Raw genomic sequence first — 11,877 nt, forward strand, 5'->3', positions numbered from 1 at the left:
AAAGGAAGTCAATGTATAATGATGACGCAAAAGCTGAGAATAGTTTTACCGTAGCAGTACCTCTGAAAGGTATATTTGGATTTTGTGATTATGATAAAGTTTTGTATGGGCTTAAAATTAGATTTCAACTACAAAGGAATGATAATGTAAATAGATTGCTTTTTGGGGATGAAAATGCTTTTGGAGAAAATAATAAATTTGTTATTAATGATTTGTGTTGGTATATCAGTGAATATACTCCTAATCTTAAAACGGAAGAGATGTTAAATAGAAGACTTAACTCAAAGAAACCGCTAAATGTATCATACCTTAAAAGAAGATGTCAACACGTTAAACTGGAACACACTACCTACACTTGGAATTTAGGTGTTCTTCAAGGAAAGCCACGATACCTCTGGCTCATTTTTAAAAAACCAGATGGAGAGGACGGTACTAATAAGAATAATGCCCTGAGTGATAATGCAAAGGTGAAACAACTTCGGGTTTCTCTTGATGGCACATTTTATCCGCGAGATAGATTGGAAATTGATTGGGAAAAAAATGATTATGCGGAAGCCTACAAGTCCTACCAAAAGGTGTGTGAAAGTAATGGTAATAATGATCCTATTTTGGATATGGTTGCATTTAAAGGTTTATATACAATCTACGCAATTGACCTGAGTTCTCAAAAGGAAACTATAAAGTCTAATCGAGTGGATACTTCTCTATACATTGAAAGAGGGGAGAGTGAAGAGGTTAATGCATATTGTTTGCTTTTGGAGGAAACAGAATTACAGATTAATACAGATAATGGTGTTATGATTAATATCACATAGGTTTTTTCTCATAAATAAATGGTTGGGGTATATGTTAATCAAATCAATCTTAATAAATTAACATCTTGTATTCAAAATCAAAAGCCTTGTATTATTAATGTTAATACAATTCAAAGAAAAGGAGCTGTAAGAATTGATGTTTTACTCACACACACACAAGTAAAAACACTAAATGATGTTGGATCACTTAAAATTAAAATGACGAAACCTATGTTAAAGAAATATTCAATAGACGAGTCAAGAGGAGGATTTCTCCCGTTTCTAATTCCTTTATTTGCTGGTTTAAGTGCGGCGGGAGCATTGACTGGTGGTATTTCAGCAGCGGTAAAAACTGCTAACGAAAGGAAGGCACAACTAAAAGCTCAAAAAGAATTGGAAAGACATAACAAGGAGTTGGAGAAACAAATTAGTGGAAGTGGTGTAATTGTAGATTTTGCTCAAAAACTTGAAAGTCTACCTGATAAAGCTAGATTGTTGGTTGGAGATATGCTTTCCTCTATCGCTCAAGCGGGTGTTAAACTAACTAAACGGGGTAATGGATTGTATCTTTCTCATAAATAAATAGATAAATGGTTTAAACAATTTGGAAAGAATACAACGTCAAATATAGAACTAGCTAAGTATTGTAAAACACTAAAAATTGATAATGTGGTTATTTGTATGAGAGATGAATTAACACATATAAATAAGAATACAAAGAATATTATTATGAATTTAGACACACAGAATGGTTCTCATTGGGTTTGTATTCATAATAGTCAGGATAAATATTATTTTGATAGTTATGGTATGCCACCACCTGTTGAAGTAATACAATTCTTACAGAATGGTGTTTATCAAACATTCCAAGTTCAAGAAATTAATTCTAAATGTTGTGGCCAATTATGTTTATATGTATTATTTCAACTCAACAATAATGAAAATTTTTATGATATCATTTTTTATCTAATATAAATGACCTATGTTGGAAAAGATGGTTCTATCTTTGGAAAATCCTCTCAGGATATTGATTTATCAAATTATTATACAAAGGCACAGGCTGAACGACAAAAATATAGTGTAAGTAAAAATATTAATATGAAGAATACTTATAAATTAATCAATTATCCAAACCCTACAGATGCGAATGACTTGATTAGATTCAGTGATTTATCACAATATATATCTTTAAAGAAAACAGCACGTTTTGTGAAACAAGTAAAATTTACAACCACAACACCTGGTTATACTGACCATACACCTTTCCTCATTGAATTTAACTACCTGCTTACAATTAAATTTTATAAAGAAGGACATTTAGTTAATATGCGAATTAATAAATGGGGGTATGATATGCCTGATTTAGGGTATAATTGGTCTTTTTCAATAAACATAGAAGACCTACATGATTTAAATCAGTCTCGTAAAGAAGAATATTATCCACTTGGTGAAGATAAGGATTTATGTGGAAGTACAATTAGTAAACAACAAATACGTGATTTTAAGAAAATAAAAATATATGATAGTATAGCGATGGTTCGCATGACAAAGAAGGAAGGTAATGAGATAAGGATAGAAAGCCGAGGAATACAAACCGATTTGGTAGTGGGAAGATGGGGTGGTATTACCTGTCATAATATTAATCTCACATATATTTCTGATACATAAATGGCAGGAAGAAGACTACAAGAGAATTATAATTTTTGTATTCAAGGATACCTACAAGAAAAGGGTGCTCGGTATTACATACCTTATGATTTGGAGCATATACATGGGAATTTTGTCATTAAAAACTGGCCTTATACTGATATTGTTAAACCCACAAATAGAGACTTGTTTAAAATATTAAATAAAAATGAACTTCTCAAAGTTATGAAATATAAAACTCTTTTAGAAATCGTCAACAAATCTTATTGGTATCCTATTATGAGAAAAATAATTATAGATACAAGAATATCTCAAAATCCAGATGAGTATATGTATAATATTCTTTGGGGTTCAAACTCAAGGGTAGCAAGGGATGAGGAAGGAGTTGAAGAAGAGAAGGAGGAAAGAGAGAAAAAGGAGAAGGAGGAAAGGGAGAGGGAGGAGAAGGAGGAGAGGGAGAAAAAGGAGGAGAAGGAGGAGAGGGAGAAAAAGGAGAAGGAGGAAAGGGAGAAAAGGGAGAAGGAGGAAAGGGAGAAAAGGGAGAAAAAGGAGAAGGAGGAGAGGGAGAAAATGGAGGAGGAGGAGAGGGAGCAAAGAGAGAGGGAGGAAAAATATAAAAAGATGGAAATCAGTGAGATTCATAAAAGATTGAGTGTATTAAAGCAAATAAATCAATCTCAACGCACCGAAGAGGAAATTAAAGAATTAACAACTCTTATGAAGATAATGGTTTCAAAAATAAGAACGTCAATGTCTTCAATTTCAGGGAGGAGATTTAAACGAGAAAGTGGTGAAGAAGAAGAAGAAGAAGAAGAAGGAAAAGATTATGTGATTGATGATGTTGGTGTCATTGACTTTAGTTAGTTTTTATTTGTAAATAAATGGAGGAGAGAGTGAAGGCATTCCTTAGGATTCTTTATGTTTTAAAAATAAAGATTGAAATGTATATGTTGAAAACCAAAAAGGTTTTGATACTCTGTCGGAATTTTTCTGATAAATAAATATGAGTTATTGTCTCAAATGTAAAAAGAAAACTAAATCTAAAAATATCTCTTATGTTAAAGCTAAAAATAATAGAGTTTATCAAAAAGGAATATGTCAAGTATGTGGCTCTAAAAAGTGCCAATTCATCTCTCCTAAAAGAGGAGGAGACATACAAAAGTTTCTGTCAGGAAGTAAATTTACAACAACTGGAATTCCAGGGGAATTACACCTTCCAGGGTATTCTTTCTGTGGTCCAGGAACAAACTTGGATAAAAGATTAGATGAGGCTGACAATCCTAAACCTTGGTCTAAACCTACAAATAGGGTTGACGAAGTGTGTATGAAGCATGATATTGCTTATGGGAAAACCACTACGTTGACTGAAAAACATAAAGCCGACAGCGAAATGTTGTATAATTTGTCTTTGATACAAAATCCAACGTTGAGAGAGAAAGTTGATAGGTTTATTGTGAGAAATTTGATAAATGCTAAATTGAAACTTGGTCTTGGTTATTCCTCAAAAAACTATTAGGCTCTAATGATGTCAAGACTGAGGAGCTTTTGGCTGAAGAATTACACAAACCTATAATCACAAAGTTTAAAAGAAGGAAGGTTTATTCTAAATACACCGACCACATATGGTCCGCTGATTTAATTGAATTGAATAATGACAGGGGATACAGGTATGCTTTAACCGTTATTGATTTGAGGAGTAGATTTGCCTGGGTTGTCCCTTTAAAAAAAAAAGGGGTGATACTTTAATGTTAGCCTTTAAGCTAATATTTGATCGGGATAAAAGGAAACCAAAGAAGTTATGGACTGATGAGGGAACAGAGTTCTATAACAAAATATTCATGAAATTTCTTAAGGGGAAGGGTATTAAATTATACAGCACCTTTAATGAAGGAAAGGCAGTTGTTATTGAGCGTTTTAATCGTACTTTGAAAGAGAAATTATATAAAAAATTCACACAACTCGGTTCTCAAAAATGGGTGTATTTAATTCAGGATATTGTAGATAATTACAATAATACAGTTCATTCATCAACAAAATCAAAACCATCAGAAACATTTACAAAATTAGAATATGAAAAGGAGATTAATTTGAGAAAGCCCAAGTTCAAAGTTGGTGATATGGTAAGGATATACAAATGGAAAAGCCATTTTGAGAAAGGTTATACACAAAAATGGACTCGTGAATTATTTAAAATCATTGATGTAATGGATACAGTCCCTTGGACTTACAAATTAAATGATTTAAATGGAGAAGAAATCTTGGGTTCATTTTACTCGCAAGAATTACAAAAAACAAAGCTAATAATTCATTAAACAACATTTCTATTCACCCCACCCAGATTAGCTAATTTAATTAGTGGTAATAAAAAAAATATTAAATAAACAAAAATCATAAGCCACACCCACACAGACCACGCCCACACAGACCCCACCCACACAGACCCCACCCACACAGACCCCGCCCACACAGACCACACCCATCATCCCCCACCCCCAGTGCGTCCCCCACCCTTGATCCCCCCTCATCCCACCCCCACCTTCCCCACACACACAAGGGGAGGGGAGGGGTGGGATGAGGGGGGGCCAAGGGAGGGGGACGCACCTTCCTGTCCCTTTTCCTTTATTCTCTTTTTGTAATTAAGAATTAAATAATTGTAAACAAAACAAATATATATAAATATTGAAAACATTAAAATCTTTATATTATTAAAACATTTTTCTTGAGGTATACATTCAACTTCTCCCCAGCATAAGTCATCAATTTCTTCCCAGCACAAGTCAAAGGTTGGTTCAGCAGATGTCTTCAGGTTTTGAATCTCTTTCTATTAAAGACAAGAGGGGAGAGATATTTATTTCATATTTATGTTCCATGTCAAAGCGTCTTGAAAAGCGCTATACAAAATAAATGTATTATTATTATTATTATTAATATAGGGTCGGATGCCCTTCCTGACACCAACCCTGAATCACCTCTTACGATGCGCAGGGATATGGTGTACCTATTATAAACGGTGAACCACACACACGTACACACATGCTTACCTCGAAAAAATCCAGCTTAGCGTCAAGATCGTTGAGTTGAAAATGTAGAGGTTCACAGGTTGGTAGGAAATAACCACTCCTTGGGGGATCAAAATCATCCCACTCAAAATTTTGGTCTTCGAGGTTAATACTGCAAACAAAATAAGGAGAAATTACTATTATATGCTGAAGTAAGCCTGACAAAACATCACACACACGCACACACACACACACACACACACATTCACAGATACATACACACACACACACACACACACACATACACACACACATACACACACACACATACACACACACACACACACACACACAATCTCATTTTTTCATTTCTGTTCCTCACAATTCGATCTCTCTATTTTAATCACAGACACACATGCACACACATACACATACACACACACACATGCACACACACATGCACACACCTCTCGTTTTTTATTTTCTATCATACCTTTCACGTGAATTTTCTAAGAACGGTGAAACATTGAATTCATTCTGAGCCCACCATCTCGGAGGTAGGTTATTCAAACCCGTATTCAGTTCGTTGTGGAACTCTTGAGAAACAACTTGAAATTCTGCCAGGATATTTACAATATTTGAATTGCTGCAATGAATAGGAAAAATAAATTATTAGTTGTATAATTAATCACATACAAAGCTCTCATTAACAGTGTTTAATACCAAATGAACTTACCAATGTCCTGGCGAGTATTCTTCATCAGAGGAAAGACTGGAATAAGACAAGCTCATCTTCGTTCACAATGTTTAAATGTCCCATTCGGAGACCTCTCTTTTTATAATGAACAAAATGTATTTCGGGGAACTGAAGTGCCTGTCAGCTTTTGGAAACTGAGGGCGTGTGTTTGTGAAAAACAGGAAACAAGACAAAGAGAATTCCTTGGAAGTTATCCAAGTGAAACAACGTCATTTCTCAACAGTGAGCTATTAATTAGAAAAGGTTCGAGTGGTATATAAATGGAAAACAAAATGAATGTAAAAAATATCAAATAAGTATAATTGAAAAGGCAACTGGTAAAAAAGTTCACAAAACAAATAAGAGAATTAATTTAAATACCGGTGAGTTGGATGAGACGGTGAGGAGAGTTGTAGGAGAATTAAATTATTTCCCACACATAAACAAATATTTGTAGGGTCGTTGTTTGAGTGGGTTATATTCACCAGATGATATTAAGAGTAAAAGGTTAAAAGGTCCATAAGGTCAGAAGGATCACAGGTGTTTAAGTGGTCTAATGAATAAGGATAACATGTCAAAAGGTTAGAAGGTTCGTAAAGAACAGGGTGAGAGAAATAGAGGTCTTTAGGGGCAATGAGGGAGGGAAAGAATTAATATGGAAGTGAATGGGTCAATGTTTGAGTGGGTCAAAGATTAATCTGCCAGATGATATGTAGAAGAAGGATGATAGGTCTATAAGAGAAAACAAATATTTGTAGTGTTTGAGTGGTCTAATGAACAACATTAAGGATAGGTACTACAGACAAAAGGTTCATAAAGATGAGGGTGGGAGAAATAGAGGTGTTTATGATTTTTGAAAAAGACAAGGGGGTAAATGACATTAGATAGGGATTTCCCATGTTAAACGGAGGTGTCCCAGAAGCAACATTATTACACTACTCACACACATGCACACACAACACCAACCAACCACCTACCCTTACAACCTACACCACTCAACATACAAAAACACACACACTCATGCAAAAATTCATTCCTTTTAAAGACACACACCATCACCCACTCGCTCACTCACATACACAAAATAAGAAATAATAATAGTAACAAAAACAAACAAACAAAAAAAAAAAAAACCACACACAACCAACCAACTACCCGTACCAACATGCACCACTCATGCAAACATACAAAACCATTCATGTAAAACCACACCCACTCATGACCCACTCCTGCAAAACACACACACACACACACACACCCATTTCTATTCCATAACCTCAACCTACACCGTTCGACGTGCCTCCATAAACCTCCTCCAAATCCAAAGTGAGCCTTTCAAGGCAACCTGGGCCACCTTGTCACACATCCTCCTTCTTTCTGTCGCACACACTCCAACCCGAGCAAGAAATGCGGAAAAGGAATTTCCAACATACCCTCTACACCCCACCTCAAATGGCTGACAGGAAACTCGCCAACCCTTCTCCTGGGACTCTGCCTCCAGCTCACTGTACTTTCCTCTCTTCCTCTCGTGCACCTCCTCCATGTTCTCTTCCCAAGGTACAGACAATTCCCCTAAGATGACCTGTCTTGTTGTACCTGACCAAATGACAATGTCAGGCCGCAGCCTTGTCACACAGATCTCCTCTGGGAATACCAATTGTGGCTTCAGGTCTGCCACCTCCTGCCAATCACAAGCATCTGACAGCCCTCTTGCTTTCCACCTCCTCCTCTTTCCACCTCTTACCACTTGGCACTCCTTGACAAACCACACCTCTCCCCCATCAGTCTCCTTCTCCACTCTTCTTTCTCTCGACCTCAGCACCTCTTGTTGCAGCATCTGCACCACCACCGCCAGCACCTGATCATGTCGCCACCTGTATTGTCCTGCTGCCAATGCTACTGAACATGCACTCAGTGCATGCTGCACCGTTCCCACACCTCCACACAAATAACATATCTCTTCCTGCAACAACCACGACAATCTCAAGTTCACTGGTGACGGAAGCACATCATACGTTGCCCGCAACAGGAAATTCAACAATATTGGCTCCATCCTCCAAATCTCTTGCCACTTCAACATCCTCACCCGCACACCTTCCCACTTAGTCCAAGCACCTTGCTGTGCCTGACCGACTGCTTTCACATATCTCCCCTCCTCTTCCTTTCTTCTCACCTCCCTCTCAACCATCTTCCTCCTCTCTTTCACACATGCCTTTCCCCATCGCTCATGCTTCATCCACCCCAAGCCATGCTTCCCGTACTGTACCATCCCCATGACCTCCTCCTGTTGCAACCGCTCCTTTATCTCGTCCACCTCTGCTCTTGCATTCCACTTCCGACTTCCCTTCTTCTCTGGGAGAGCATTCTTTACCACTGCATCATGAACATCATGAACTCCCCCACCCTCACCACCTTAAACTCCTCGGTTAATGATGTCAAGGGAAACTGGAGTTTTCCACCCTGACCATAAAAGATAATGTTCGTCAAACAGCGTGGCACTCCCAACCACCTCCTCACAAACCCGCTCACCACAACCTCCATCCTCTCTACATGCCCAATCGCAATATCATACATCATCAATGGCCACAATGCTCGTGACATCAATCCAAACTTCAAACACAATACCTTCAACTTACCTGGCAAACCACATCCATCAATCCTCTTCAAACCTCTCAAAAGCTTATTTCTGACCTCCTCCACTCTTCCCACATCATTCAACTCCACTGTATACCATCTTGCCAAACTCTTCACAGGAGCCTCCACCAATGATGGAACCACCTCCCCTCCCAGCTCAAACCTGTGCATGTTATCCACCACTCCTCGTCTCACTGCCACACTCCTCGACTTTCTTGCTTTAAATCCCATTCGTGCCCACCGCATCAACCTTTCCAGTCGTCCCAGTACCTCCATGCTGCATCAGCGGACTGTTGGACAACTGTCAGGTCATCCATGAAAGCAAACATTGCTGGCAACCTCTGACCAGGGGCTAGCTCCACTTCTTTCCCATGTCCACTCACCGCACGTATCAACAACTCCATAATCAGCACAAACAAAATAGAGGAGATATATATATATATTTTTTTGTATACATTATCGAGGCTCGTGAAAGAGCTAACATTTATCACACAAACAAATCAAACAGACAAACTAACAAATGTATATAAAAAGGGGAGCGGGAGACAAGATGGGGAGAGAAGGGGAAGCACATAAACACAACATTTGTGAGGGACATCGGCAATGTGTGTGAGGGAGAGGGCTTGGGGGGTGGCGGCGTGGGAAGGGGGGGGGGGGGGTGGGAGAAGTATAAACACAAGGCCACCAAGGACTTCCAGGAAAGAAGTTGGTATTTCAAAAAAGAGGATTTGGGGTGAAATTAGCAGGGGTAGAACAGATCAAGGTTTTGGATGGGGGAAGATATGAGATGGTGGTGAAAAGCTGTTTTAAAGACCTGGAGGGAGGAGTGGGATTGAAGGGAATGGGGGAGTTTGTTCCAGAGGCGGGAGAAAAGAGGAATGAAAGAGTGAAGATGAGCAGAGAGTCTTGATTTTGGCAGTTTAACCATAAGAGGGTTGCAGGCAGATCTTGTGCGACCTTGAGGAATATTTGGGGGACAGAGCCCAGAGAGAGCTGGAGGAGCAAGGCCGGAGAGGAGTCGGTAGAAGACAGAAAGACCACCAACCTGCCTGCGGTGAGTAAGTGAAAGGCCCTCGGAGGTAGCTTCATCACGGGAGATTCCAATGATTCTGAACGCTTTGGTTTCAACAGCGTGAAGACGAGGTAGGTGTGAGGCAGGAGCACCAGCCCAGAGGGGAGAGCAGTATTCCATTGAGCTGCGGATGAAAACCTTGTATGTGGTGAGGAGCTCAGGTGTGCCAAGGAAGGACTTCGCACGACGGAGGATGCCCAGTCGGCGACGGCTTTGGAGGCCAGATTTGAAATGTGGTTTTCCCAGGAAAGATCATGGCAGATAGTGAGACCCAAAAGCTTGAGTGACAGAACTTCTTGGAGAGGATTATTCAGAAAGTGGATGGGAGGGTTGTCCAGTCGGTCTTTTCGGAGAGACATCGTAAGAGAGTGAGATTTGTCAGGATTGAAAGACATGTTCCACTTGTTTGCCCAGTCAGTGATTTTGTCCAGGTCTGACATGACACAAACGTGACAAACGTGACACATGCATACTCAAACACAATCTCATTAATCTTTCTCAATCTATCTAACACCCTTCCTTTCAACCTATGAAGCGCCCCACACATCACTCCATCCATTCTCTCCCATACTTCCCTTTCTCCCATAACTGGCCATATATATTCCTCATAACAGTCGTGATAATTAGTTTTGTGCTGGAGTGTTGAAAGTGAAACCTTCCACAATCTGTAACTTATTGACTGATTTTCGGACTGCCCGGAACATCAGTTAGTCTCCATCCATCATTGAGGTTTCAACCCTTTAAGTTCAGAACCTCTCCAACAAGTGGGTCCACAGCAGACATACACACACACACACACACACACACACACACACACACACACACACACACACACACACACACACACACACACACACACACGTACACATACATACACATCTTTGGTTTCTTAAAACGTCGCACAATATAGAAAACTATATGGCACGTAACTGTGGAAATTCGGCATAATGTAAAATGTGACTTCAACAATATTATGCAAAGAATACTTAAATAAGTTTATCATATTTTAAAATTGTTTAGCTACGAGTAGTGGACAAAAAACCGAAACACCTGCGTAAATGAGAGACACCTAGTATATTGAAAGCAATGGCTTCTGCACAGGTGTGGCCCATGCGTTAATTAAGCAAGTAGCATCCCAGCATGCTTAGGGTCATGTATAAAATACTGCACAGGCCTGGATGCCTAAAGATATGGCTGGCATGACTGCAAGTGGAGACCTCAGTGACTTTAAAGATTGGTGGTTGTTGGGAGCATGTTTGGCAGGAGCTTCAATGACAAAGACAGGTTAACTTTCTGATGTTTCATGAGCAAATGTGTCCTAGGTGAGGTTTGCACAGAACACCGAGGGAAAGACATCAGTAAAGGGCAAAAGTGGGCAGAAGCACATACTCCAGGATCGTGATATCCGTGCGTTTGATTTGAAAGGAAAAGCAGGTGATCAACCGTATATCATTTGACTGTAAACTTCAACCTGGGGCACCAGCAGCCAGTTCATAAAAAACGGTCAGCCTCGACCTCCACAGAGCAGTATACCATAGTAAGGTTGCAGTGCCAAAACTGCTCATCACACCTGGCAATGCACGTTTGCGAGTCCAGTGGTGCAAAAAACACTGGAATGGGCTACCGGGCAAATGGACTACCGAGCAAATGGACTACCGAGCAGTGGATAAATGTGATATGGTCAGATGAATCATCCTTCGCCATATTCTCGACTAACGGATGAGTACACATGTGGTGGCAACCTAAGGGACTCTGCAACCCTGAGTGCTTGGTTCCATGAGTGAAGGGTTCTGGTGGTTCCGTAATGTTGTCCCCAGGCACATTTTCCTGGTACGGTTTTGGTGCAGTTATTCCCTTAGAAGGCAAGGTCAATGCTAATCGCTACATAATGGTACTGAGTGATCATCTTCACCCCATGTTGCAGAATTTATTTCCTGCCAAGAAGGGTGTCTTCCAGGATGGCAATGCCCCCATCCAGAGAGCACGTGTGGTCGC

General features: G+C 39.5%; 1 long non-coding RNA gene across 2 annotated transcripts; it reads right to left on the reverse strand.

Moving 5' to 3' along the window:
• Positions 1–5,183: 5,183 nt before the first annotated feature.
• Positions 5,184–6,327, reverse strand: LOC144891860 (uncharacterized). Of its 2 annotated transcripts, XR_013623269.1 has the most exons (4): positions 6,177–6,327; positions 5,934–6,086; positions 5,483–5,612; positions 5,184–5,262 (listed from the first exon to the last, which is right to left on the reverse strand). It is a non-coding gene; the product is annotated as an uncharacterized LOC144891860 (long non-coding RNA). The 2 variants fall into 2 exon arrangements; XR_013623268.1 differs by having other exon boundaries at positions 5,934–6,263.
• Positions 6,328–11,877: the final 5,550 nt, after the last annotated feature.

The sequence above is a fragment of the Myxine glutinosa genome, chromosome 4, assembly GCF_964187855.1.
Source record: "Myxine glutinosa chromosome 4, kmMyxGlut1.1, whole genome shotgun sequence".
In the NCBI taxonomy this organism is placed as follows: domain Eukaryota; kingdom Metazoa; phylum Chordata; class Myxini; order Myxiniformes; family Myxinidae; genus Myxine; species Myxine glutinosa.